The 24,823-nt window shown below is 46.1% G+C and overlaps 1 protein-coding gene across 3 annotated transcripts in view; it reads left to right on the forward strand.

The window, feature by feature from the left end:
• The window catches only part of LOC144480545 (cadherin-18), a 680,005-nt gene that overhangs the window by 390,847 nt on the left and 264,335 nt on the right, over nucleotides 1-24,823 (forward strand). The window contains exon 4 of one of the 3 annotated variants that reach the window (XM_078200141.1): nucleotides 15,000-15,069. The exons of the other annotated variants lie outside the window; for them this stretch is intronic. The gene's annotated coding sequence lies outside the window, so the exon portion shown is untranslated. The remainder of the gene's footprint in view (nucleotides 1-14,999; nucleotides 15,070-24,823) is intronic. 3 annotated transcript variants of the gene reach the window in all.

The raw sequence follows: 24,823 nt of genomic DNA on the forward strand, positions 1-24,823 counted from the left end.
GTTGCGGAGGCCAGGCCATTGAGTGTCTTTAAGACAGAGATAGATAGGTTCTTGATTAATAAGGTGGTCAGGGCTTATGGGGAAAAGACAGGAGAATGGGGATGAGAAAAATATCAGCCATGATTGAATGGCGGAACAGACTCGATGGGCCGAGTGGCCTAGTTCTGCTCCTATGTCTTGTGGTCTTATGGCCTATGGAAGGTCATTGATGAAGCAGCTGAAGATTGATAGGCCTCCTGCAGAGATGTCCTGGAGCTGAGATGACTGACCCTCCACAACCACAACCATCTTCCTATGTACCAGGTATGACACCAAACAGCGGAAAGTTTGCCCACTGATACCCATTGATTCCAGTTTTGCTAGGGCTCCTTAATGCCACACTTGGTCGAATGCGGCCTTGATGTCAAGGGCTGTCACTCTCACCTCACCTCTGGAATTCAGCCCTTTTGTCCATGTTTGAACCAAGGTTGTAATGAGGTCAGGAGCTGAGTGACCCTGGCGAAACCCAAACTGGGCGTCACTGAGCAGGTTATTGCTGAGCAGGTGCTGCTAGATTGAACTGTTGATGACCCTTCCATCATTTTACTGATGATCGAGAGTAGACTGATTGGGCAGAAATTGGCTGGGTTGGGTCTGTCCTGCTTTTTGTGTACAGGATATACCTGGGCAATTTTCCACATTGCTGGGTAGATGCCAGTGTTGTAACTGTACTGGAAGAGCTTAGCTAGGGGAGCGGCAAGTTCTGGAGCACACGTCTTCAGTACTATTGCCGGAATGTTGTCGGAGCCCATTGCCTTTGCAGTATCCCGTGCCTCCAACCGTTTCTTCATATCACGTGGAGTGAATCGAATTGGCTGGAGACTGGCACCTGAGATGCTGGGGACCACTGGAGGAGGCTGAGATGGATCATCCACTCGGCACTTCTGGCTGAAGCTTGTTGCGAATACTTCAGCCTTATCTTTCACACTGATGTGCTGGGCTCCTCCATCATTGAGGATGGGGCTATTTGTGGAGCCTCCTCCTCCAGTGAGTTGTTTAATTGTCCACCATCATTCACAGCTGGATGTGGCAGGACTGCAGAACTTACATCTAATCCGTTGGTTGTGGGATCGCTTAGCTCTGTCTATCACTTGCTGCTTTTGCTGTTTGGCATGCAAGTAGTCCTGTTTGCTAGCTTCACCAGTTTGATACCTCATTTTTAGGTATGCCTGGTGCTGCTCCTGGCATGTCCTCCTGCACTCTCCATTGAACCAGGGTTGATCCCCTGGCTTGATGGTAATGGTTGAGTGGGGGATGTGCCGGGCCATGAGGTTGCAGATTGTGCTGGAGTGCAATTCCGCTGCTGTTGATGGCCCTCAGCACCTCATGGATACCCAGTCTTGAGTCGCTAGATCTGTTTGAAGTCTGTCCCATTTAGCACGATGACAGTGCCACACAACACTTTGGAGGTTATTCTCAATGTGAAGGCGGGACTTCATCTCCACAAGGAGTGTGCGGTGGTCACTCTAACAATACTGTCATGGACAGATGCATCTGCAGCCGGCAGATTGGTAAGGGTGAGGTCAAGACTGTTATTTCCTCTTGTTGGTTCCTTCACCACCTGCTGCAGACTCAATCTAGCAATTATATCCTTTAGGACCCGACCAGCTCGATCAGTAGTGCTGCTGCTGAGCCACTCTTGGTGGTGGACATTGAAATCCCCCACCCAGAGTACATTTTGCGCCCCTGCCACCCTCAGTGCTTCCTTCAAGTTTTGTTCAACATGGAGGAATACTGATTCATCAGCCGAACATAGAACATTACAGGGCAGTACAGGCCCTTCGGCCCTCGATGTTGCGCCGTCCAGTGGAACCAATCTAAAGCCCCTCTAATCTACACTATTCCAATATCATCCATATGTTTATCCAATAACCATTTGAATGCTCTTAATGTTGACGAGTCCACTACTGCTGCAGGCAGGGCATTCCACGCCCTTACTACTCTCTGAGTAAAGAACCTACCTCTAACATCTGTCCTATATCTCTCACCCCTCAATTTAAAGCTATGTCCCCTCGTGCTAGCCATCACCATCCGAGGAAAAAGGCTCTCACTATCCACCCTATCTAATCCTCTGATCATCCTGTATGCCTCTATTAAGTCACCTCTTAACCTTCTTCTCTCTAACGAAAACAACCTCAAGCCCCTCAGCCTTTCCTCATACGATTTTCCCACCATACCAGGCAACATCCTGGTAAACCGAAGGAGTAAGAAGTTTAACAACACCAGGTTAAAGTCCAACAGGTTTATTTGGTAGCAAAAGCCACACAAGCTTTCGGAGCTGCAAGCCCCTTCTTCAGGTGAGTGGGAATTCTGTTCACAAACAGAGCATATAAAGACACAACCTCAATTTACATGAATAATGGTTGGAATGCGAATACTTACAACTAATCAAGTCTTTAAGAAACAAAACAATGTGAGTGGAGAGAGCATCAAGACAGGCTAAAAAGATGTGTATTGTCTCCAGACAAGACAGCCAGTGAAACTCTGTGGGGGTTACAAATAGTGTGACATGAGGACAACCGAAGGAGGACAGTCCATGGTAACCAGTAAGAGGTTTCCTTGCCCATGTTTAACCTGAAGCCATGAGACTTCATGGGGCCTGGAGTCGATGTTAAGATCTCCCAGAGCAACTCCCTCCCGACTGTATACCACTGTGCCACCACCTCTGCTGGGTCTGTCCTGCCTGTGGGACAGGACACATCCAGGGATGGTAATAGGTGTCTGGGGGGTTATCTGTAAGGTATGGTTCCTTGAGAATGACTATGTCAGGCTGTTGCTTGACTGGTCTGTGAGACAGCTCTCACAATTTTGGCACTAGCCCCCAGATATCAGTAAGGAGGACTTTGCAGGGTTGACAGGGCTGTTTGTTTTGTCATTGTCTTTTCCGGTGCCTAGGTCGATGCCAGGGGGTCCTTCTGGTTTCATTTCTTTGTTCAGACTTTGTAGCGATTGTCACAACTGAGTGGCTTGCTCGGCCATTTCAGAAGGTAGTTGAGAGTCAACCACATTGCTGTGGCTCTGGAGTCACATGTCGGCCAGACCGGGTAAAGACGCCAGATTTCTTTCCCTAAAGGACATTAGTGAACCAGATGGGTTTTTCCAACAGTCGACAATGGTTTCATGGTCATCAGTCGATTCTTAATTCCAGATATTTTTATTGAATTCTAATTCCACCATCTGCCGTGGCGGGATTCGAACCCGGGTCCCCATAACATTATCTGGGTTTCTGGATTAATAGTCAAGCGATAATACCACCAGGCCATCGCCTCCCCGTCCGCATGCAGATTAAGAAAAGAAAGGAAAGCAAGAATGTGAATAAAACAAAAGATCAAGAAAACATTGTAACCCTGATTGGGAATTGTAGTATTGGTCCATGTGATATTATTCATGCAAGGCAGGATGCATGTGTTAAATATATGGACATTATTGACTGTGAAGGATTGAAACAACAGGATAATCCTAATGAGGAACATAGGGATTCCTGGATGAGAAAGGACAAAGTCCCATCTCATTCAGCTTTTATCCTCCTCTTTGTTTCAGCTTTGCATCCTGAAAATGATTTCTTTCTGACAGTAACAGGAGTCTGGCTGGCACAATTGGCACAGAAATACTGCCAGAATACATTAAAAAAATTAAAAAACCTTTAGGAAGAAGTTAATGTCCATGGGAACAAGACTCCGCGAGTCATCAATTTCTGATGGGTCTCTAATGTTGTCATGTCAGTACCCTACAATACACCATCAAACAAACGCCCACCAATTGATTCCCAGTTCATGGCACTGAATTAATTGCATTAATAGTGTAAGTGCTGAAATATGATGGTATGCAATGAACTTCATTAGGGAGGATCAGAGGGCAATTGCAATGTTTTAGTTTGTTGAGGCTCATGGCAAAGTATTGCAAATCAATAGCAATTTGTGGAATATCACAGCCTATTCCCTCCTTCACCACAAATGCTGGTTCTTTTTACAAATTAATAATGCCTAGCGTCATGGACCTGCCAATATTTTTCAGCAATTTCAGGGCCATTTTGATGATGTAGTTAGTTATACGCTCACAGGGGGTTGGTGAGAGGGTTGGTGAGGGGGTTGGTGAGGGGGTTGGTGAGGGGGTTGGTGAGGGGGTTGGTGAGGGGGTGAGGAGGGGGTTGGTGAGGGGGTTGGTGAGGGGGTTGGTGAGAGGGTTGGTGAGAGGGTTGGTGAGGGGATTGGTGAGGGGGTTGGTGAGGGGGTTGGTGAGGGGGTTGGTGAGGGGGTGAGGAGGGGGTTGGTGAGGGGGTTGGTGAGGGGCTTGGTGAGGGGCTTGGTGAGGGGGTTGGTGGAATATTTGATAGAGTGTGAAGGCCCAGGTTTTGGTGCTTGGATAGAGGGATATTGTCTGGAGCTGCTGTAAAGAGGAAGGAGGTGTTTTCAACATAAAGGAAGATGATTATGTTGATTAGAGAGGCCCCACACATGGCCATGTGCACAGCCAATCGTATTTGAGGATTTGTGCTGTGAGCATCTGCCTTGGCAATAGGGCCACAACAGATTGGACTCCATCAGATCATCGATCAAGGAGCAAATAGCAAGATCCCATGGGCAGAGGATGAGGTTTCACATCGGCACAGTGATGTCCATGGATCAATGGAGCGATTAGGAGAAAACAGACTTGCATTTGTGTAGTACCTTCCATGACGTCAGTATGTCCCACGGTGCTTTGCAGCTTTAAAATGTAGTCACTGTTGTAATGTAGGAAACATGGTTGCTACGTTATGCTCAACAAAACCCTAACCCTAACTCAATAACAATATGATAATGCCAGCTAGCCTGTTCTTGTGATGTTGATTGAGGGATAAACATTGGCCAGGACACTGGTGAGAATTCCTATAATCTTCTTTGATTAGTGCCATGAGTTCATAAAATCCCTCCCGTGCAGAAGGAGGCCATTTAGCCCATCAAATCTGCACCTATTCTGATAGAGCATCTTACCCAGGCACCCCACATAGTCACCCCGCTAATTCCCCTAAACTATACATCTTGGGACACTGAGCGGCAATTTAGCATGGCCAATCCACTTAACCTGCACATGTTCGGACTGCAGGAGGAAACTGCAGCACCTGGAGGAAGCCCACACAGACACAGGGAGAATGTGCAAACTCCACACAGACAGTGACCCAAGGCCGGAATTGAATCTGGGTCCCTGGCGCTGTGAGACAGCAGTGCTAACCACTGTACCACTGTGCCACCGTGCCGCCATGAGTTGTTTACCTTCAGCTGAGAGGGAAAATGGGGCCACAGTGAGTTAAATCTCAATGACATTCTGCCCTCTGCCATTTTCCCCATGGTTGTGTTCTGAGGCAAGTGGTGAATCCCTTTATGTCTGCCAGACAACCAATTATCCAGTTTAAAAAAAAACAATTCAGAGGCTTTGAACCTTGGAAGAGCTGCAGCCATGGCCAGGTGAGAGGCTGCAGCTCATTACACTTCTGTCACCAATTACTATCACTGATTGACAGGTGATTGGTAACTTCACTCACCTTCAGCTGCATCAGTCACATGTTTCGCCTTCCTGAGCTCCTAGTTCCTGTCGGTGTGTTACCTCCAGAATGGATGGACCACACTTTTTCTGCTTAACTCCTCAGATACTTACATTCGCATCTCATTGGTTGCAGAGGTTGTCTTACTCTTCCTTCATCCATTGGAGGAAAATCTCAACTCTGTGCAGTCCCCTCACATCTTCCAGTAAAGATGACCCTGGATCTCTGGATTCCAAGTCCAGTGACAATACCGTTATGCCATCACATACCCTGCCACTTGGGCAGAGACACAGAACAGAAGATTTACCCTTTATAGTTAACGGACTTGAAACATTTCTCTCCAAGACGCTATCAGACCTAACTGTGTGTTTCCAACATTTTCTGTTTTATTTTCAGGTTCCAGCATCTGTAGTATTTGGTTTATATTCCACTCTTTACATGGTCAGCACTGTGCAGTGATTCTCCAACTGTGTTACTGGGGAAGATATTCCTCTGCTGAAACTTTGTGAATAGTTTGCAGCTGTGGAGCTTACCTTGCTGTTCAGGGAGGTGCTGAAATGGAATAGAGCGGTGACCTTTACATGGACAGGTAGTGTCTTACTGCTGTCAGGGCTGGACTTGAGATTTCCCTTTTGTTTATCCCAGAGGAACTGCTCATTGAGCCCAGTGGCTCCAGATGGCAAATGTCTGTGATCAGGAGAAGGAAATATTAACACTGAACTGAACTAACAGCTGCCCATTGAGACAACCGCTGAGATTGGCTGTTTTGCCATAAGGTTGGAAGTAAGAAAATGTCCTTGGGGTATCCTGGGCTGGTAATGACTGTAAGAAGTTTAACAACACCAGGTTAAAGTCCAACAGGTTTATTTGGTCGCAAATGCCATTAGCTTTCAGAGCGCTGCCCCTTCGTCCACCTGACGAAAGGGGCAGTGCTCCGAAAGCGAGTGGCATTTGCTACCAAATAAACCTGTTGGACTTTAACCTGGTGTTGTTAAACTTCTTACTGTGTTTACCCCAGTCCAACGCCGGCATCTCCACATCATGACTGGCAATGACCATCAGTGTATTTCATAGAAATATGTTTCTGTTTGGGGTATGTACCTGCTCTTACCATAGGCTTATGTCAGAGACCAAATATGGATACCTGTATTTTGAGTGAGTTTTATATAAAGTAAAGAAAATTAGTCTCTCCCTCTCCTGAAAGTTTTGACTTTGCCTCTGGTATAATTCCAAGGAATTCTGTCAATATCCAGGTTTTGAGCATAAATATCCAGGTTTTGAGCATAAATATCCCAATGACTGGATTTTATGTGGGTGGTGATGAACTGGAAAGCTGGGGGTAATTGCTCCTTGGGCTGTCTCTGAGAGCTCCAGTCTGTCCATCTTGCAGTTCATGAGTTGCCGCCAGCAATCCTGTGCCTTTTAGGGATGAAAGCCCTAAATTTTGCCAACCAATCAGTGCCACTGGATAGGAATGTTTTGCTGCAATTGTATAGAGCGTTGGTGAGACCATAAGACATAGGAGCAGAATTAGGCCACTCGGCCCATCGAGTCTGCTCTGCCATTCGATCATGGCTGATATTTTTCTCATCCCCATTCTCCTGCCTTTTCCCCGCTGATCCCCTCATTAATAAAGAACTTATCGACCTCTGTCTTAAAGACACTCAATGACCCAGCTTCCACAGCCCTCTATGGCAAAGAATTCCACAGATTCACCACTCTCTGGCTGAAGAAATTCCTCCTCATCTCTGTTTTAAAGGATCGTCCCTTTAGCCTGAGGTTGTACCCTCTGTTCTAGTTTTTCCTACTAGTGGAAACATCCTCTCCACGTCCACTCTATCCAGGCCTGGAGTATTGTGTGCAGTTTTGGTGTCCTTATAGAATCATAGAATCATAGAAACCCTACAGTGCAGAAGGAGGCCATCTGGCCCATCGAGCCTGCACCGACCACAATCCCACCCAGGCCCTACCCCCATATCCCTACACATTTACCCGCTAATACCTCTAACCTACACATCTCAGAACAGGGGCAATTTTAGCATGGCCAATCAACCTAGCCCGCTCATCTGTGGACTGTGGGAGGAAACCGGAGCACCCGGAGGAAACCCACGCAGACACGAGGAGAATGTGCAAACTCCACACAGACAGTGACCCAAGCCGGGAATCGAACCCAGGTCGCTGAAGCTGTGAAGCAGCAGTGCTAACCACTGTGCTATCTGAAGAAGGATGTCCTTGCTATCAAGAGAGTACAACAAAGATTTACCAGACTGATTCCTAGGATGGCAGGTCTGTTATATGAGGAGAGACTAAGTCAGTTAGGATTGTATTAACTGAAGTTTAGAAGGGTGAGAGGTGATCTCATAGAAACTTATAAAATTCTAACAGGGTTAGACAGGGTAGATTCAGAAAGAATGTTCCCAATGGTGGGTGAGTCCAGAACTAGGGGTCATAGTTTGAGGATAAGGGGTAAACCTTTCAGAACTGAGGTGAGGAGAAATTTCTTCACCCAGACAGTGGTGAATGTGTGGAATTCACTCCCACAGAATGCAGTTGAGGCCAAATGATTTCAAGAAGAAATTAGAAATTAGATATAGCTCTTGGGGCTAAAGGGATTGAGGGATATGGGAGGAAGTGAGGAATCAGGATATTGAATTCGATGATCAGCCATAATCAAGATGAATGGTGGAGCAGGCCCGAAGGGCCGAATGGCCTCCTCCTGCTTCTCTAATCGGAGTCTTCTACCTCCAGCAGTGCCATTGGGAGGGTGACCACAACACTGGCTAAAAGGTTTATCGATGATGCTGGCCTCACAGAGGGTCAAGCTTTGTCAAGGTCAGTCAAGCAAGACACAGTGACAGGTCTAGAGGGGGAGGGCGGTGGTTGGTGAGGGTGAGCTGCCATTGCTGCTGTGTGGACCTTCTCTGCAAGCCACAGTGTGTCCAGATGGGAGGGAGCCCACCCCTGAGTCAACAGGGAGACTAGCAGTCTCCCCATGTAGCCATAGGCCCATCGACAAGTGGTAAAATGCTGACGGTGGCAATGAGATACCCTTAAATCGCCACGTAACAGAACAATCCATCTTTGAGCATGAGGGGAATCTTCCACCATCTCTGCTGTTGACAAAATACCACGACAACAGAAAGAAGATGGGGACTCCACTCCCACTCCCCCTCCCAATTCCACCGCCAACTCCCCCTCCCAATTCCATTCCCACTCCCTCTCCCAATTCCATCCCCACTCCCTCTCCCAATTCCACCCCCACTCCCTCTCCCAATTCCATCCCCACTCCCTCTCCCAATTCCACCCCCACTCCCTCTCCCAATTCCATCCCCACTCCCTCTCCCAATTCCATCCCCACTCCCTCTCCCAATTCCACCCCCACTCCCTCTCCCAATTCCAGCCCCACTCCCTCTCCCAATTCCACCCCCACTCCCTCTCCCAATTCCACCCCCACTCCCTCTCCCAATTCCACCCCCACTCCCTCTCCCAATTCCACCCCCACTCCCTCTCCCAATTCCATCCCCACTCCCTCTCCCAATTCCACCCCCACTCCCTCTCCCAATTCCACCCCCACTCCCTCTCCCAATTCCACCCCCACTCCCTCTCCCAATTCCACCCCCACTCCCTCTCCCAATTCCACCCCCACTCCCTCTCCCAATTCCACCCCCACTCCCTCTCCCAATTCCATCCCCACTCCCTCTCCCAATTCCACCCCCACTCCCTCTCCCAATTCCACCCCCACTCCCTCTCCCAATTCCACCCCCACTCCCTCTCCCAATTCCATCCCCACTCCCTCTCCCAATTCCACCCCCACTCCCTCTCCCAATTCCACCCCCACTCCCTCTCCCAATTCCACCCCCACTCCCTCTCCCAATTCCACCCCCACTCCCCCTCCCAATTCCACCCCCACTCCCTCTCCCAATTCCACCCCCACTCCCTCTCCCAATTCCACCCCCACTCCCTCTCCCAATTCCACCCCCACTCCCAATTTCCTCCCTTGCCAGCCTCGTCCTGCAGGCCCAATAAGATTCAGCCCTGTTTCTCACTCAACATCCCTCTGTCCATACTGTTGATCAAAGCCAAGTTAATCATAACACACTCTTCCCAGCGCGGGAAGAACAAGAAATCTGATTGATTCGCCCCCACCTACCCTACTATCTTTACCAGGACAGCTGCTCAGACTGAGATCAACTAAGTGGCCAGAGGCCGGGCATTCAATCTGGGGCTCTCCTGACCTGACAACACAGCAGACACTGAGCAATTCAAAGTCAGCCACACATTTCCACTTGGGGCAGTTGGTGAAATAGGAAAAGATTACTGGGTACAACCACTCAACTTCTAACATTCACCAGGGAATTAAGTGGCCATTCAATAACGTGTACTATTTTGCTGACCATCGATTTGTCACTGATCTGTCCCACATCAATTGTCCGAGCAGGTTCATTGCACATCCCCCTCTGATTACACGTATAATAGTGCCTATCGGAGATCCTGCACAGATGCTGCATTAATTATACGTTCACTAGAGTATCCATGGTGCTAGGTAAAAGCACAGCTGTTATTTAGTCTTACAGTACTTTTCATTCAAACTGAAGGAGACAGTATAAGTGGAACAAGGTGACAATTTCACTATGAATTTTACATGAAGCTTATCTGAATTGTTGTTCTTATCTGACGAGAGTATAAATTATATCCAGCTCTGTGATTTTGGAGGTAGGTTTAAACAAAGATGCTGCTGGGTTTTATTTTTGCATATTTTCCAATTTATTCTTGCCCCTGATGGATTTAGGTGCAATTTGGAAAATGATTTCTATTTGCCTTGAGCTGCTCCCAATCAAGGTACTAAAGGACATCCCCTGAGCTGCAGCGTGTAGTTGGAGGTAGATTGTGGCTTTCTGATGGATGAGCTTGAAGTTAAGTGTTTAGTAGATGCAATGGCTTTGCACAGTGTGTGAAATTTATGATCAGCTCTCTTCCAAAGGGCTCATATCTCTCCGTCTGTGTGCTGTGACTCCACCTGACTGGCAATACCCTTCTGTCTGGGATTGATGAGTTTACAGTGCCGCTCAGATGCTGCCATTTTTCAATAGGACTGCAAATTAGGCTGCAAGCCTTTCGCTTTTATTAATTAACTTTCTTGGACTGAGGCACTCAGTGCTTCCCGTAATCATTTTTACTTTGCCCTGAAGTACTCATACAGAAATGAAAAGGAGGAGAAAGGGAGAACGAGAAAGAGAGAGAGAGAGAGAGAAAGTATGAGATGAAAAGGAAAGGAATCAGAGCCATAGCCAATCAGAGAGGCTGCTCTTTAGATGTGCAGAAACTGTTCATCTGAGATTAGAGATTTGAAATCACACAGTCGCATGCCTCTCAAAGGACTAGGATCACCGGAGATGCTGGTGAAGTGACAAGCATGAATACTTGTTAAATACTAAAGAAAATTACACAAGGTAAGATTGATTCCATTGGTAGATTCTGAATTACAGCAGTGTAATATTTTATTGTAATTAATATTTTGGAGAAGGAAATGGCAGTTTTGAGGTATGAAGTCAGGTTGGTTGGATTTTTGAATTGCTCGCTTGCATTCTGATTTTACTTGGCCTGCTGTGTTTTAAATATTAATTCAATATTTAGTTGGTCAGCCGTTCAAGTGTGCTTTTCCCTGGAGTATTGAAGACCAACATTTCCATTTCAAATGGAAGCACTACAAGCTTTCTGAGACAGCAGCTTTCACTGAGAACAGAAAATAAAGTGAATCGAATAAAAAGCTTTCAAATAGGGAGATGGAATTATTTAAATACCAATCCACAAAGTGCTTTATTAAAAAGTCTCTAAGTGTTCATTTTGGATAATGAATATTCTATTTTTAACAGCAGGAACAATTAAATCTGCCAAGAAATTGGGACCTTCAATGGATTACAAAAAGTTTTAAATATATTTTCACCTTCAATTTATTTTCACATCTATTTCGTATTTTATTTGTCAATGTCATGCAAGATTATGTTATGGTATAAAATTAACAGATATTGGGAGGTAATTTGCAAAGCAGTGATTTTATCACCAACCTATTGCCATCTAGTAGGTGATAATGATGTGACTTACTTTACATAGCATGGCTGGCCTGGAGGTCACACTCTGTTGCCATTTGGTTAAGCACTGCAGTTGAGGCAACTTTTTGGAACGGATCAAGTTGATTTTAAAAAGTCCTTCCAAAGTTTCATCTGGAAAGACCAGCCTTTGATCTGACATTGATCAGTGCGCTGAAAATCAGAGTGATCAGCGTACGGAGTTGAAGCAATGAACCTTGCTGTGCTGATGAATGGGAAAACATGGTTCAATGTTGAAAATTGGCATGCCCCTTGTTGAACAATGTATTCTGTCCATCACAACAGTTTGCATTGCATTACAGTACATTTACTGAATGGATACATTTGGCATATAACTATTTCAAGGACATAATTACACATTCCTAACATCAGTTAGACACCAGCCCTTCGTATGAATATCAACAGATATTCGACAAGAGAAAAGAAGTCAAACCAAACAGAACATTTCAGAAATAATTGCAGATCCACCCACCTGCCATTCTGAAAAGGCAAGTTTACACCATCCTGACTTTCAAATATATCATCATTCCTTCACTGTCGCTGCGTCACAATCTGGAACTCCCTAACTAACAGCACTGTGGGTGCACCTACACCACATGGACTGCAGTGTTTTGAAGAAGGCTGCTCACTACCACCCTCCCAAGGGGCAATTGGGGATGGGCAATAAATGCTGGGCTGGCCAGTGACACCCACATCTCAAGAGCAAATGTTTAAAAAGTTGGGCACAGTTTGTCAATAGAAAAGGAAGATACAAAATTGAAGACAAAACTGAGAAGTTGTGCCTTACATAACCAGAAAACAATCCAGCTAAATGAAATATTATTAATCTGTAGAACAAGACACATTTCATTGTAATTTCCCAATCACAATCGTCAGTATCTTTAGCTGAACAGAAGATATATACAATTAATTTGTAATGTCGAACTAACTCATTGCAAAACTAGCATACGTGTTTGCTTCAAAAGAAAAATTACTGCCAGACTTGGACTATCCTGTGAAGAATGCTCCCTCCTGCTGCCAGGAGAACTAGGAGAAACATTCCAGTTACAGGACAGCAATGTTGACTCCTCGTTCCTCGTGAAAAAGCTGCAATGGAGCTTTGAACAGCTCAAACTTGAAAGATTATTGAGTTGCTGATCACACAACAGTGGATTGAACAGATTGCTCAGTCAGTGCATCTGCTCTTCCAACTGTCTCGACTGCCTGATGTCACCTAGCCTCACTGTGACATGATTATACAGGTTTCTAGTCAGCCTGTAACACTGCCTCAATATTCCCAAAAAGGGGAAAAAAGTTTGTGGAAAGATATAAAATAAGCAAAGAAACATTCATTTTGCTGCCAGAATGTACACTTGCATAGAAGTTTCTCATGGCCTCCTCCACACAGTTCTGGGATGTTCATGATGGGCACATGATCTCCTTACGATAGTGTATTTTCTTTGTGTCCTGTAACAGAACTCTCAAAGATTTTGGATTAGCTTTGGCAGGCAAGTCGAAATCCCTAACAATAACTGTCTTGTCTTCCTGTCACTCAGAAGCAGATAACGAATTTGCTTCCTTCAGTAAACATCTTTCCTTGGCATCAAATGACAATCCCGTCTCCCAGTCCAGTGAGTTTCCCGCAAAGTCTGTGGCTGGGATTGACCACACGCCCATGTGGTGCGCTTCACCATGGTGAAGGTGGCCATCCGTTGGCCGACAGTGTGATCTTCTTGTCCCGCCGCTGTCAACAGGATTCCCATTGTATGCACCTCCTTCCCATTGCCAGGAAAGATGCGGTGGAAGTTCACTGTTGGTGGGCCCAGATGTTCCTGTTGGCGGGAAGGCTGTAAACTGCTTATCTCTACAGCCAATAGACCAGAGTTAAGAAAGAGACAACTTCTATACTGATTGCACCTTTAAGAAATCTCAGAAAATCCCAAAGTATTTCACAACCAATGAAATATTTTTTGAAGGATAGACTCTGTTGTCGGAAATGCAGCAGCCAATTTGCACACAGCTCGATTCCATAGGCAGCAATATGATAAAGACCAGAGAATCCGTGTCAGAGATGTTGAGCAGGACAACAGGGCACATTTTTCCTGTTGCTGTTTCAGATTGTGCAATGAGATATTTTCTTTCCCGTTGAGAGGGTGGATGACAGTGCAGCATTGTCCAAATGATATTCATGAGACTGGGGTTTGAGAGTTAATGGCGGGAATTCTCCAACCTCACCCACAACTGGGATTCTCCAGTCCCGCTGCAGTGAACGGAGATTTGGCTGAGCGTCAAATTTTCACTCCTCACCCACAGCAGTGGTAGGGCGTGTGACACCAGAGAACTCCAGCCAATAGTAGCTGCCAAAACTTTAGAAAGAAAGGGCTTTGGGTATGCTTTTGAAGGATAAAAGAACCACCTCTTTCCTCAAGATGCAACGAATGCCCATGAAGAAGGGCAATAGGGGAGAGCAATGAAAGAAATGGTAAACAATGAGGCCATGTTTCGAGGTGCAGACTTTAAGGATGGATGTGATCGTGTGTAACAATGGGACAAGAAACAGAAAGGTAAAAGTTCTGAAATGATGAGGAACAGTTTAGAATGAATTGCCAATGAAGGAGCAGAAACAAACCACAATTGATGATTTTTTCAGCTAAGTTACAGTTTACCAGTTTGAACAGTGAACTTACACAAGTTAAGAGGGTGAAGTTTGATTTGATTTTACACTTTGCCATGTGTTTTTGCTGTACAAGGAATTTGAATGGAAGGGGAGACATGAATTCTCTGGCTGTTCACGCCCCGCAGCTGCTGCAAGCAAGGATGGAGAATTTGGTGCTGAGCCAAATCTCCGTTCACTGCAGCGGAACAGAAAGTCCCACAACCCAAACAGCCGGGAAATTCCAGCTAGACTTTAAACTGAGTGAATATTTGATACTGTAGAGTTTCAACTTCAGGAACAATCTTAAACATGGAATGCTGTGTCGATGAGCTCTATGATTTGCTCATCCTGTTAAATTAGTTGTTCGTTGGTTGCCACGTGATAACAACAGTATTCACTTGGTGAAATGAAAAGCAAAGTAAATGTAAAGTTTATTTATTAGTCACAAGTAAGGCTTACATTAACACTGCAATGAAGTTACTGTGAAAATCCTCTAGTTGTGCCACACCAGCGCCTGTTAAGGTCAATGCACCTAACCAGCACGGTCTTTGGACTGTGTGGGAGGAAACCAGAGCACCTGGAGGAAACCCACGTAGACACGGGGAGAACGCGCAAACTCTGCGCAGACAGTGACCCAAGCTGGAAATCAAATTACCATCTCTGTTTGACACAGTTATCTGAAATAGTTCTCCTCACTCAGTTTCACAGAAATATCCTGAACGGTGTGGGACTGGAACCAGATCCTTCATCCTGTAGATCAGTCAGGACACGTGAGTTTTAACATAACCTCCTAGATAAAGTGTAAACACTTTCTCATTGGCATATTATCCCCGAATATTACTCAAGGACAATTGGCAAGTACAGCTGTCGGGAATAATGGACCATTAGGGGCAGATTTTCCTCATAGTTCAAGAACTTAATGAAGCCAAATTTCTTGTTCCAAATTCAATACAAACCGCTCTGAAATTTCTGATCGTTAATACTAATTAAAAACCCAAGCATTTCAGAGGAAAATGTACCTGGGTTTAGTCTGGGGAATGTTCCCATTGACTTTCACTCTCGATGGAGATCTGAGCCAAATGGCTGCCATGAGCATCATGCACAAGTTTGTGCGCTCTGGGCACAGGTGGTGAGATCAATCATATGACCTGTTGCCGCTAAGATACTATTTTAAGGGATTTATTGCTTCAAGGTTAAGTTAGCAACACATTTACATCGGAAATCCTAATATTTGGAAAAGGTTAAATCCCAATTTAATTTCAAGAGAGCAATCTAAAACAAACAGTGAATATTCTTATCAGATTAATAACTGATCCTTTCTCGGATCAATCAACTGACCATTAATCTTCAGGAATTCACTATTTAGAATGATAAATTATCAAAGGTGTAATTAGATCCAGACATTTCCTGGCTTGTGCATACAGATCCATTTTGAAAAAAATCAGCAAAAGGTTTATGGATAAAATAATCAATGGGAGTGTGACTTAAGCATCAAAAAATAACTTGTTGTCTTGATTGGTGACAAGCAGAAGTTACAAGTTGGCAGAAGAGACAAAACTGCCAATTACTGTCCCCCCCTCCTCTATCTGAGGGATCCAGAAGCAGCTTTATATCAAACAATAAAGAGGCAGCATTTCTAACTGGGGAATGCTCCTTTTCCAAACTGGATAGTGTTCCCTCTGGTGAAAGATGCCTCTGTTTCTTGAATTAAGAGAGAGATAAATGTATTACTCCTTGTCCGCACTTGTTGCTGATTTGTTTTGGTGGGAGGATTGCTAACTGCTGTGATTTGTGTGTTTGACCCCCTGAGTGGGCAGTAGAGAACTCTGGGGAGATTTTTTTCCATGCTATGTGGGGGAAAAGCTGTTCTGGGTTTGCAGCATTACCTTGGCGCGGAATTTGTACAAAGTGGTTGTGAAATAGATGGTGTGTGAAATAAAAGAAATTTGTGGAGCACATCAGACCTTGCAAAATAAACTATTTACTTTTCCCTGAAGAAGATTACTTGGCCTTAGGGCTAACAAAGACATGAAAGGAACAAAACTCTCTTAGGAGCAAAGGACAAATAATAACAAGCTATTTAATGGTATTTACCTGGACCCTGGTTACATATTTACCGTAAGAAGTCTCACAACACCAGGTTAAAGTCCAACAGGTTTATTTGGGATCAAAATCCACAAGCTTTCGGAGCGCTGCCCCTTCATCAGGTAAGTGAGAGTTCTGTTCACAAACAGGGCATATAAAGACACAAACTAAATTTACAAAATAATGGTTGGAATGCGAGCCTTTACAGGTAATCAAGTCTTAAAGGTATAGATAATGCGAGTGGAGAGAGCGTGAAGCACAGGTTAAAGAGATGTGTATTGTCTCCACACAGGACAGTTAGTGGGATTTTGCAAGCCCAGGCAAGTCGTTATGGGGGTTACAGATAATGTGACATGAACCCAAGATCCCGGTTGAGGCCGTCCTCATGTGTGCTGAACTTGGCTATCAGTCTCTGCTCAGCGACTCTGTGCTGTCGTGTGTCGTGAAGGCCGCCTTGGAGAACGCTTACCCGAAGATCAGAGGCCAAATGCCCATGACCGCTGAAGTGTTCCCCAACAGGAAGAAAACAGTCTTGCCTGGTGATTGTCGAGCGGTGTTCATTCATCCGTTGTCGTAGCGTCTGCATGGTCTCCCCAATGTACCATGCCTCGGGACATCCTTTCCTGCAGCGTATCAGGTAGACAACGTTGGCCGAGTTGCAAGTGTATGTACCGTGTACCTGGTGGATGGTGTTCTCATGTGAGATGATGACATCCGTGTCGATGATCCGGCACGTCTTGCAGAGGTTGCTGTGGCAGGGTTGTGTGGTGTCGTGGTCACTGTTCTCCTGAAGACTGAGTAGTTTGCTGCGGACAATGGTCTGTTTGAGGTTGCGTGGTTGTTTGAAGGCAAGAAGTGGGCATGTGGGGATGGCCTTGGTGAGATGTTCGTCTTCATCAATGACATGTTGAAGGCTCCAGAGAAGATGTCGTAGCTTCTCCGCTCCGGGGAAGTACTGGACGACGAAGGGTACTCTGTCCACCGTGTCCCGTGTTTGTCTTCTGAGGAGGTCGGTGCAGTTTTTCGCTGTGGCGCGTCGGAACTGTCGATCGATGACTCGAGCACCATATCCTGTTGTTATGAGGGCATCTTTCAGCATCTGGAAGTGTCTGTTGCAATCCTCCTCATCCGAGCAGATCCTGTGTATACGGAGGGCTTGTCCGTAGGGGATGGCTTCTTTAACGTGTTTAGGGTGGAAGCTGGAGAAGTGGAGCATCGTGAGGTTATCCGTGGGCTTGCGGTATAGTGAGATGCTGAGGTGACCGTCCTTATTGGAGATGTGTGTGTCCAAGAAGGCAACCGATTCTGGAGAGTAGTCCATGATGAGTGGACCACAATGTCTTCACCTTCAACAACCAGTTCTTCATCCAGACACATGGAACAGCCATGGGGACCAAATTCGCACCTCAATATGCAAACAACTTCATGCACAGCTTTGAACAAGACCTCTTCACCGCACAGGACCTTCAACCGATGTTATACGCTAGATACATCGATGACATTTTCTTCCTTTGGACTCATGGTGAACAATCACTGAAACAACTATATGATGACATCAACAAGTTCCATCCCACCATCAGACTCACCATGGACTACTCTCCGGAATCGGTTACATTCTTGGACACACGCATCTCTATTAAAGACGGTCACCCCAGCACTTCACTGTACCGCAAGCCCACGGATAACCTCACGACGCTCCACTTCTTCAGCTTCCACCCTAAACACGTTAAAGAAGCCATCCCCTACGGACAAGCCCTCCGAATACACAGGATCTGCTCGGATGAGGAAGATCGCAACAGACACCTCCAGACGCTGGAAGATGCCCTCATAAGAACAGGATATGGCGCTAGACTCATCGATCGACAGTTCCGACGCGCCACAGCGAAAAACCGCACCGACCTCCTCAGAAGACAAACACGGGACACGGTGGACAGAGTACCCTTCGTCGTCCAGTACCTCCCCGGAACGGAGAAGCTATGACATCTTCTCCAGAGCCTTCAACATGTCATTGATGAAGATGAACATCTCGCCAAGGCCATCCCCACACCCCCACGTCTTGCTTTCAAACAACCGCACAACCTCAAACAGACCATTGTCTGCAGCAAACTACCCAGCCTTCTGGAGAACAGTGACCACGACACCACACAACCCTGCCACAGCAACCTCTGCAAGACGTGTCAGATCATCGACACAGATGCCATCATCTCACTTGAGAACACCATCCACCAGGTACACGGTAAATACTCTTGTAACTCGGCCAACGTTGTCTACCTGATACGCTGCAGGAAAGGATGTCCCGAGGCATGGTACACTGGGGAGACCATGCAGACGCTACGACAATGGATGAATGAACACCGCTCGACAATCACCAGGCAAGAGTGTTCTCTTCCTGTTGGGGAACATTTCAGCAGTCATGGGCATTCGGCCTCTGATCTTCGGGTAAGCGTTCTCCAAGGCTGACTTCACAACACACGACAGCACAGAGTCGCTGAGCAGAGACTGATAGCCAAGTTCCGCACACATGAGGACGGCCTCAACCGGGATCTTGGGTTCATGTCACACTATCTGTAACCCCCATAACGACTTGCCTGGGCTTGCAAAATCTCACTAACTATCCCGGCTGGAGACAATACACATCTCTTTAACCTGTGCTTAACCCTCTCTCCACTCACATTGTCTGTACCTTTAAGACTTGATTACCTGTAAAGACTCGCATTCCAATCATTATTTTGTAAATTGAGTTTGTGTCTTTATATGCCCTGTTTGTGAACAGAACTCCCACTCACCTGACGAAAGGACAGCGCTCCGAAAGCTAGTGGATTTTGCTACCAAATAAACCTGTTGGACTTTAACCTGGTGTTGTGAGACTTCTTACTGTGTTTACCCCAGTCCAACGCCAGCATCTCCACATCATGGCTACATATTTACCGACAGTGAGTAACACACTGATGCATTGAATTAATGGTGTAAATTTCAAAATCTTTGAAGAGATTTTGTTTTCCTCCTGATAAAGTCTTTCTAATGGAGACTCCAAGCAAATTTGACAGTTATCGTCACCTTGGATTGTTTGGTTTCCACTTTGTAGTTTATGGGGCAAATTTTCCCATTCTGAACACCATAGGAATCAAAGTGGGCAAGGGACGGACCGTGCAAAGGTCGGTTGACCTCGGGCGGGATTTTCCGGTTTCGGGGCGAGCGTGGCTGGAAAATCCCACCCTATAATCTAAATGTTTTACTTTTGAAACTTGACATTTTCTCAATCTGATCCGAACACGGGCAGAGGAGTCGGTCGTTCAGCCCACCGCGCTTGCTTCCCCCATTCAATACGATCATGGCTGATCTTCCACTTCAATGCCTTTTTTTCCAAGTTATTCCTTTATGTCATTGGTATTCAGAAATCTATCAATCTCTGCTTAAATCATTCTCAATGACTGAGCTCCCACAACTCTCTGTGGCAGAGAATTCCAATAATTCACAACCCTCTGAGTAAAAAAGATCCTCCTCATCTCCCTCCTAAGTGGTTTCCCCCTTTTATGAAATTATGCTTCCTGGTCCTAAACTCCCTAACCAGGGGAAACATCTTATCCGTCCCCACCCTGTCTATTCTGATAAATGTTTTATAGCTTTCAATGAAATCAGTCTCATCCTTCAAAAGTCCAGAGAATACAAACCCACTTTTCCCAATCTCCCTTCAGAAGACAGCCCCACTATCCTCAGAACAATCAAGTCTGGAGAACCTTTGTTACATTCCTTCTAAGGCAATAATATCCTTCCTCAGGTAAGGGAACCAAAACTGCACACACTATTCTAAAATTCGATACAATTGAAGCCTGTACTCAAATCCTCTCCTGATTAAGGCGAACATACCATTAGATTTCCTAATAGTTTGCTGCACCTGTGTGTAAGCTTTAACTGACTTATTGATGAGGACACCAAGGTCCTTTTGTACATCTACATTTCCTAATCTCTTACCATTTAAGAAATACTCTGCACATCTGTCCTCCCCATTGAAGCGGATAACACTTTTCCATATTATATTCCATCTGCCATGTTCTGGCTCACTCACTATCCAAATCCTCTTGGAACCATTTTGCATCTTTCCAGCAACACAAAATCCCACCTAGCTTTGTGTTAAATGCAGCTTTGGAAATATTACACTTGGTTCCCACATCCAGATCATCGATATAATTTTGAACAGCTGGGTCCCGGGTATTGATCCCTGCATTACTCCACTACATGATGTGGAGATGCCGGCGCTGGACTGGGGTAAACACAGTAAGAAGTCTAACAACACCAGGTTAAAGTCCAACAGGTTTATTTGGTAGCAAAAGCCACTTGGTTTTGGAACAGGCTGTTCCTTCGTCAGGTGGGTGGGAGCTCCTCCACTACTCACAGCCTCCCACTTATTTCTACTCTGTGTTCTGCCTGTTAATCACTCCTTTATCCATGCCAGTATATTGCCTCCTATCCCTGCTGCTCTAGTTTTGCTGGATGGGACTTTATCAAAGCCTTCTGAAAATACAGATCTGCCACATCCACTTTGTCAATGCTGTTAACATCCTCGAAAAAACATCAGCAGATTCATTGACTATGATTTCCAATTCATAAATCAACATTGGCTATCCCCAATCAGATCACTATTATCTAAGTGTCTATTTATCACATCCTTTATAATAGATTCCATCATTTTCCCTGACACTGATGTAACGCTATCCGATCTGTAGTCTCCCATTTCTTGCTCCCTCCCTTTTACAGATTCAGAATTCATATTCTAAACAACATCAGATTTTCAGCAATTATGCTTTGATCATGCCCAGGTTTGACTTTTGAACTTGATAAAAAAAATTGCAATTTTAGAATGTTTTGCTTCTGCCGGCAAGCGTTTTTGATAATTAGAATGACATTATTTTCAGTAATTCAAATCTTCACAAAGACCGGCAAACATATGGAAGAAAAGGGACTCAGTGTCTGTTAGGCTTGACAATGTACGGCTTAGCTGATGGTCCCCAAACCTGATTCTGGCTCTGTGTGTAAACTGTGGGCAGGATTTTCCAACCACGCTCACTCCAAGGCAATAAAACCCCATCCGAGGTCAACGAACCTTTGCATGGTCCATGTCCCAACCACTATGATTCCTGTGGCGGGCGGAACGAGAAAATTCCACTCAATGTTTCTGTACGACGGTGCTTCATCATATTCTTGTTGGAAAGTGCCAGATTTACAGGGTTTCCTCTGAAGGCAACTTTATAAAATTAACAAAATGGGTGTTAATGCCACTTGCTGTGCTCGAGATAGCGCTGAGTTAGAACAAAGAGAATTACAGCACAGGAACAGGCCCTTCGGCCCTCCAAGCCTGCACCGACCATGCTGCCTGACTGAACTAAAACCCCCTACCCTTCCAGGGACCATATCCCTCTATTCCCATCCTATTCATGTATTTGTCCAGATGCCCCAAAAACCTCACTATCGTATCCGCTTCCACTACCTCCCCCGGCAGCGAGTTCCAGGCACCCACCATCTTCTGTTAAAAAACTTGCCTCATACATCTCCTTTGAACCTTGCCCCTCGCACCCTAAACCTAGGCCCCCTAGTAACTGACTCTTCCACCCTGGGAAAAAGCTTCTGACTATCCACTCTGTCCATGCATCTCATAATCTTGTAGATTTCTATCAGGTCACCCCTCAACCACCGTCGTTCCAGTGAGAACAAACCAAGTTTCTCCAACCTCTCCTCATAGCTCATGCCCTCCATACCAGGCAACATCCTGGTAAATCTTTTCTGAACCCTCTCCAAAGCCTCCACATCTTTCTGGTAATGTGTCGACCAGAATTGAACACTATATTCCAAGTGCAGCCTAACTAAGCTTCTATAAAGCTGCTATATCCATGCCCTCATTATTTTATAGACCTCTATAAGACCACCCCTAAGCCTATTCATGGGGAAAAAAGTCCCAGACTATCCAGCCCCTTATTATAACTCAAACCATCAAGACCCTATAGCATCTTTTCTGCACACTTTCTAGTTTAATCATATGCTTTCTATAATAGGGTGACCAGAACAGTACACAATACTCCAAGTGTGGTCTCACCAATGTCTTGTATAACTTCAACAAGATGTCCCAACTCCTGTATTCAATGTTCTGACCAATGAAACCAAGCATGCGGAATGCCTTCTTCACCACTCAACCCACCTGTCACTCCACTTTCAAGGAGTTAGAAATCATAGAAACCCTACAGTGCAGAAAGAGGCCATCTGGCCCATCGAATCCGCACCGACCACAATCCCACCCAGGCCCTACCCCCATATCCCTCCATATTTTACCTGCTAATCCCTCTAATCTATGCATCCCAGGACACTAAGGGGCAATTTAGCATGACCAATCAACCTAACCCGCACATCTTTGGACTGTGGGAGGAAACCGGAGCACCCGGAGGAAGCCCACACAGACACGAGGAGAATGTGCAAACTCCACACAGACAGTGACCCAAGCCAGGAATCTAACCCGGGTCCGTGGAGCTGTGAAGCATCAGTGCTAACCACTGTGCCACTGTGCCAGCCGTCACTGTGCTACCGGGCCAGCCGTCACTGTGCCACCGTGCCGCCCGTCACTGTGCTACCGTGCCACCCATCACTGTGCCACCGCGCCGCTCATCACTTTGCTACCGCGCCGCCCGTCACTGTGCTACCGTGCCGCCCGTCACTGTGCTACCGTGCCACCCGTCACTGTGCCACCGCGCCGCTCGTCACTTTGCTACCGCGCTGCCCGTCACTGTGCCACCGTACCACCCGTCACTGTGCCACCGTGCCACCCATCACTGTGCCACCGTGCCACCCATCACTGTGTCACCGTGCTGCCGTCACTGTGCCACCGCGCCGCCCGTCACTGTGCCACCGTGCTGCCCATCACTGTGGCACCGTACTGCCCATCACTGTGGCACCGTACTGCCCATCACTGTGCCACCGTGCTGCCCATCACTGTGCCACCGTGCCGCCCGTCACTGTGCCACCGTGCCGCCCGTCACTGTGCCACCGCGCCGCCCGTCACTGTGCTACCGTGCCGCCCGTCACTGTGCTACCGTGCCACCCATCACTGTGCTACCACGCCACCCGTCACCGTGCCACCGTGCCGCCCGTCACTGTGCTACTGTGCCACCCGGCTGTCACTTTCATTGGCTCTTGAAACAGCTGGATTTGAATTGGGTAGATTTAACAGATCTAGATTTGGATTGTGTGGTTTCAGGATGTGCCGATATTTCCCGAGATTCTCAATAACTTTCATTCAAACAATTTTGCAAAACAGGGAGATAAATCTCAGTGTTTTTATAATATGCTTCTAAATGTATTTGTGTACATGTGAGAGAAAAATGATGATAATGTCCTGATTACACACTTACAACCTTAAGGTGAAGAGAAGCAACATTATCTAAACTCATCGGGTAGGAAGGCCATGGATTAGGTGCAATGCTGAACTTAAACCCTGTCTAAATGGGGGTAATTTTAACCCCCCCCCCCCCCCCCCCCCCCCCCGCACCTCCCCTCCTCCCCCCACCACCACCACTAGTCGGGAAACTCGGGATTGGGAACAATGTTGGTTTCACACCCACCTGTGGGCGGCACGGTGGCACAGTGGTTGGCATTGCTGCTTCACAGCGCCAGGAATCCAGGTTCAATTCTGGTTTCGGGTAATTGTCTGTGGAGAGTTTGTATATTCTCCCCGTGTCTGCGTGGGTTTCCTCCGGTGCTCCTGTTTCCTCCCACGCTCCAAAGATGTACAGCTAAATTAAGCCTGAGTGTCCCAAGATGTGTAAGTTAGAAGGATAGTGGGTAAATGTGCGAGGTTACGTGGATAGGGTCTGGGCAAGATGCTGTTTCGAAGAGCCAGTGCAGACTCGATGGGCCAAATGGCCTCCTCCGGCAGTGTAGGGATTCTATGATTCTGATTTCACTCTTTACTGAAGCAGGTATAAAATCTGTGTTCCATCACATTCCTTGAATTTCTGTCCCAGAGAGCTCAGGGTGAAATTATCCCTGCACTGGGGATAGAGAAGGAGGTAAAAGAGAGAGAGTTTTGTACAATCTGTTTTACACTGTCATAAAAAATTAAGATTATCCCAGGTGTCAATCGTTAATTATAGTTCATGGACTTTTCTAAACAAAATAAACTGCTTGAATTTGAAATCAGGGAATTATCCCAACTTTGTGCTGGCTATTAAACTGATCATTTAAGTCTCTGATTTCCAATTGATCATCCAGCAACACAGCAAGAGGATGGGGGTGAAATTAAACTTTAAAAAGTGGTGCTGGAGAGAAGAGAAGATGGACTTGTTGATCTGAGGGGATTGCTTGCTTCTCAGTTCTTGAATTTGGAAGGAGCAGGTGGGATTGGGAGGGTGAGTGACAGCGGAGTGAGGGTAATAAGCGGATAGAGAGCTTGAGTGG

This window comes from Mustelus asterias, chromosome 2 (assembly GCF_964213995.1).
Source record: "Mustelus asterias chromosome 2, sMusAst1.hap1.1, whole genome shotgun sequence".
Taxonomy (NCBI): domain Eukaryota; kingdom Metazoa; phylum Chordata; class Chondrichthyes; order Carcharhiniformes; family Triakidae; genus Mustelus; species Mustelus asterias.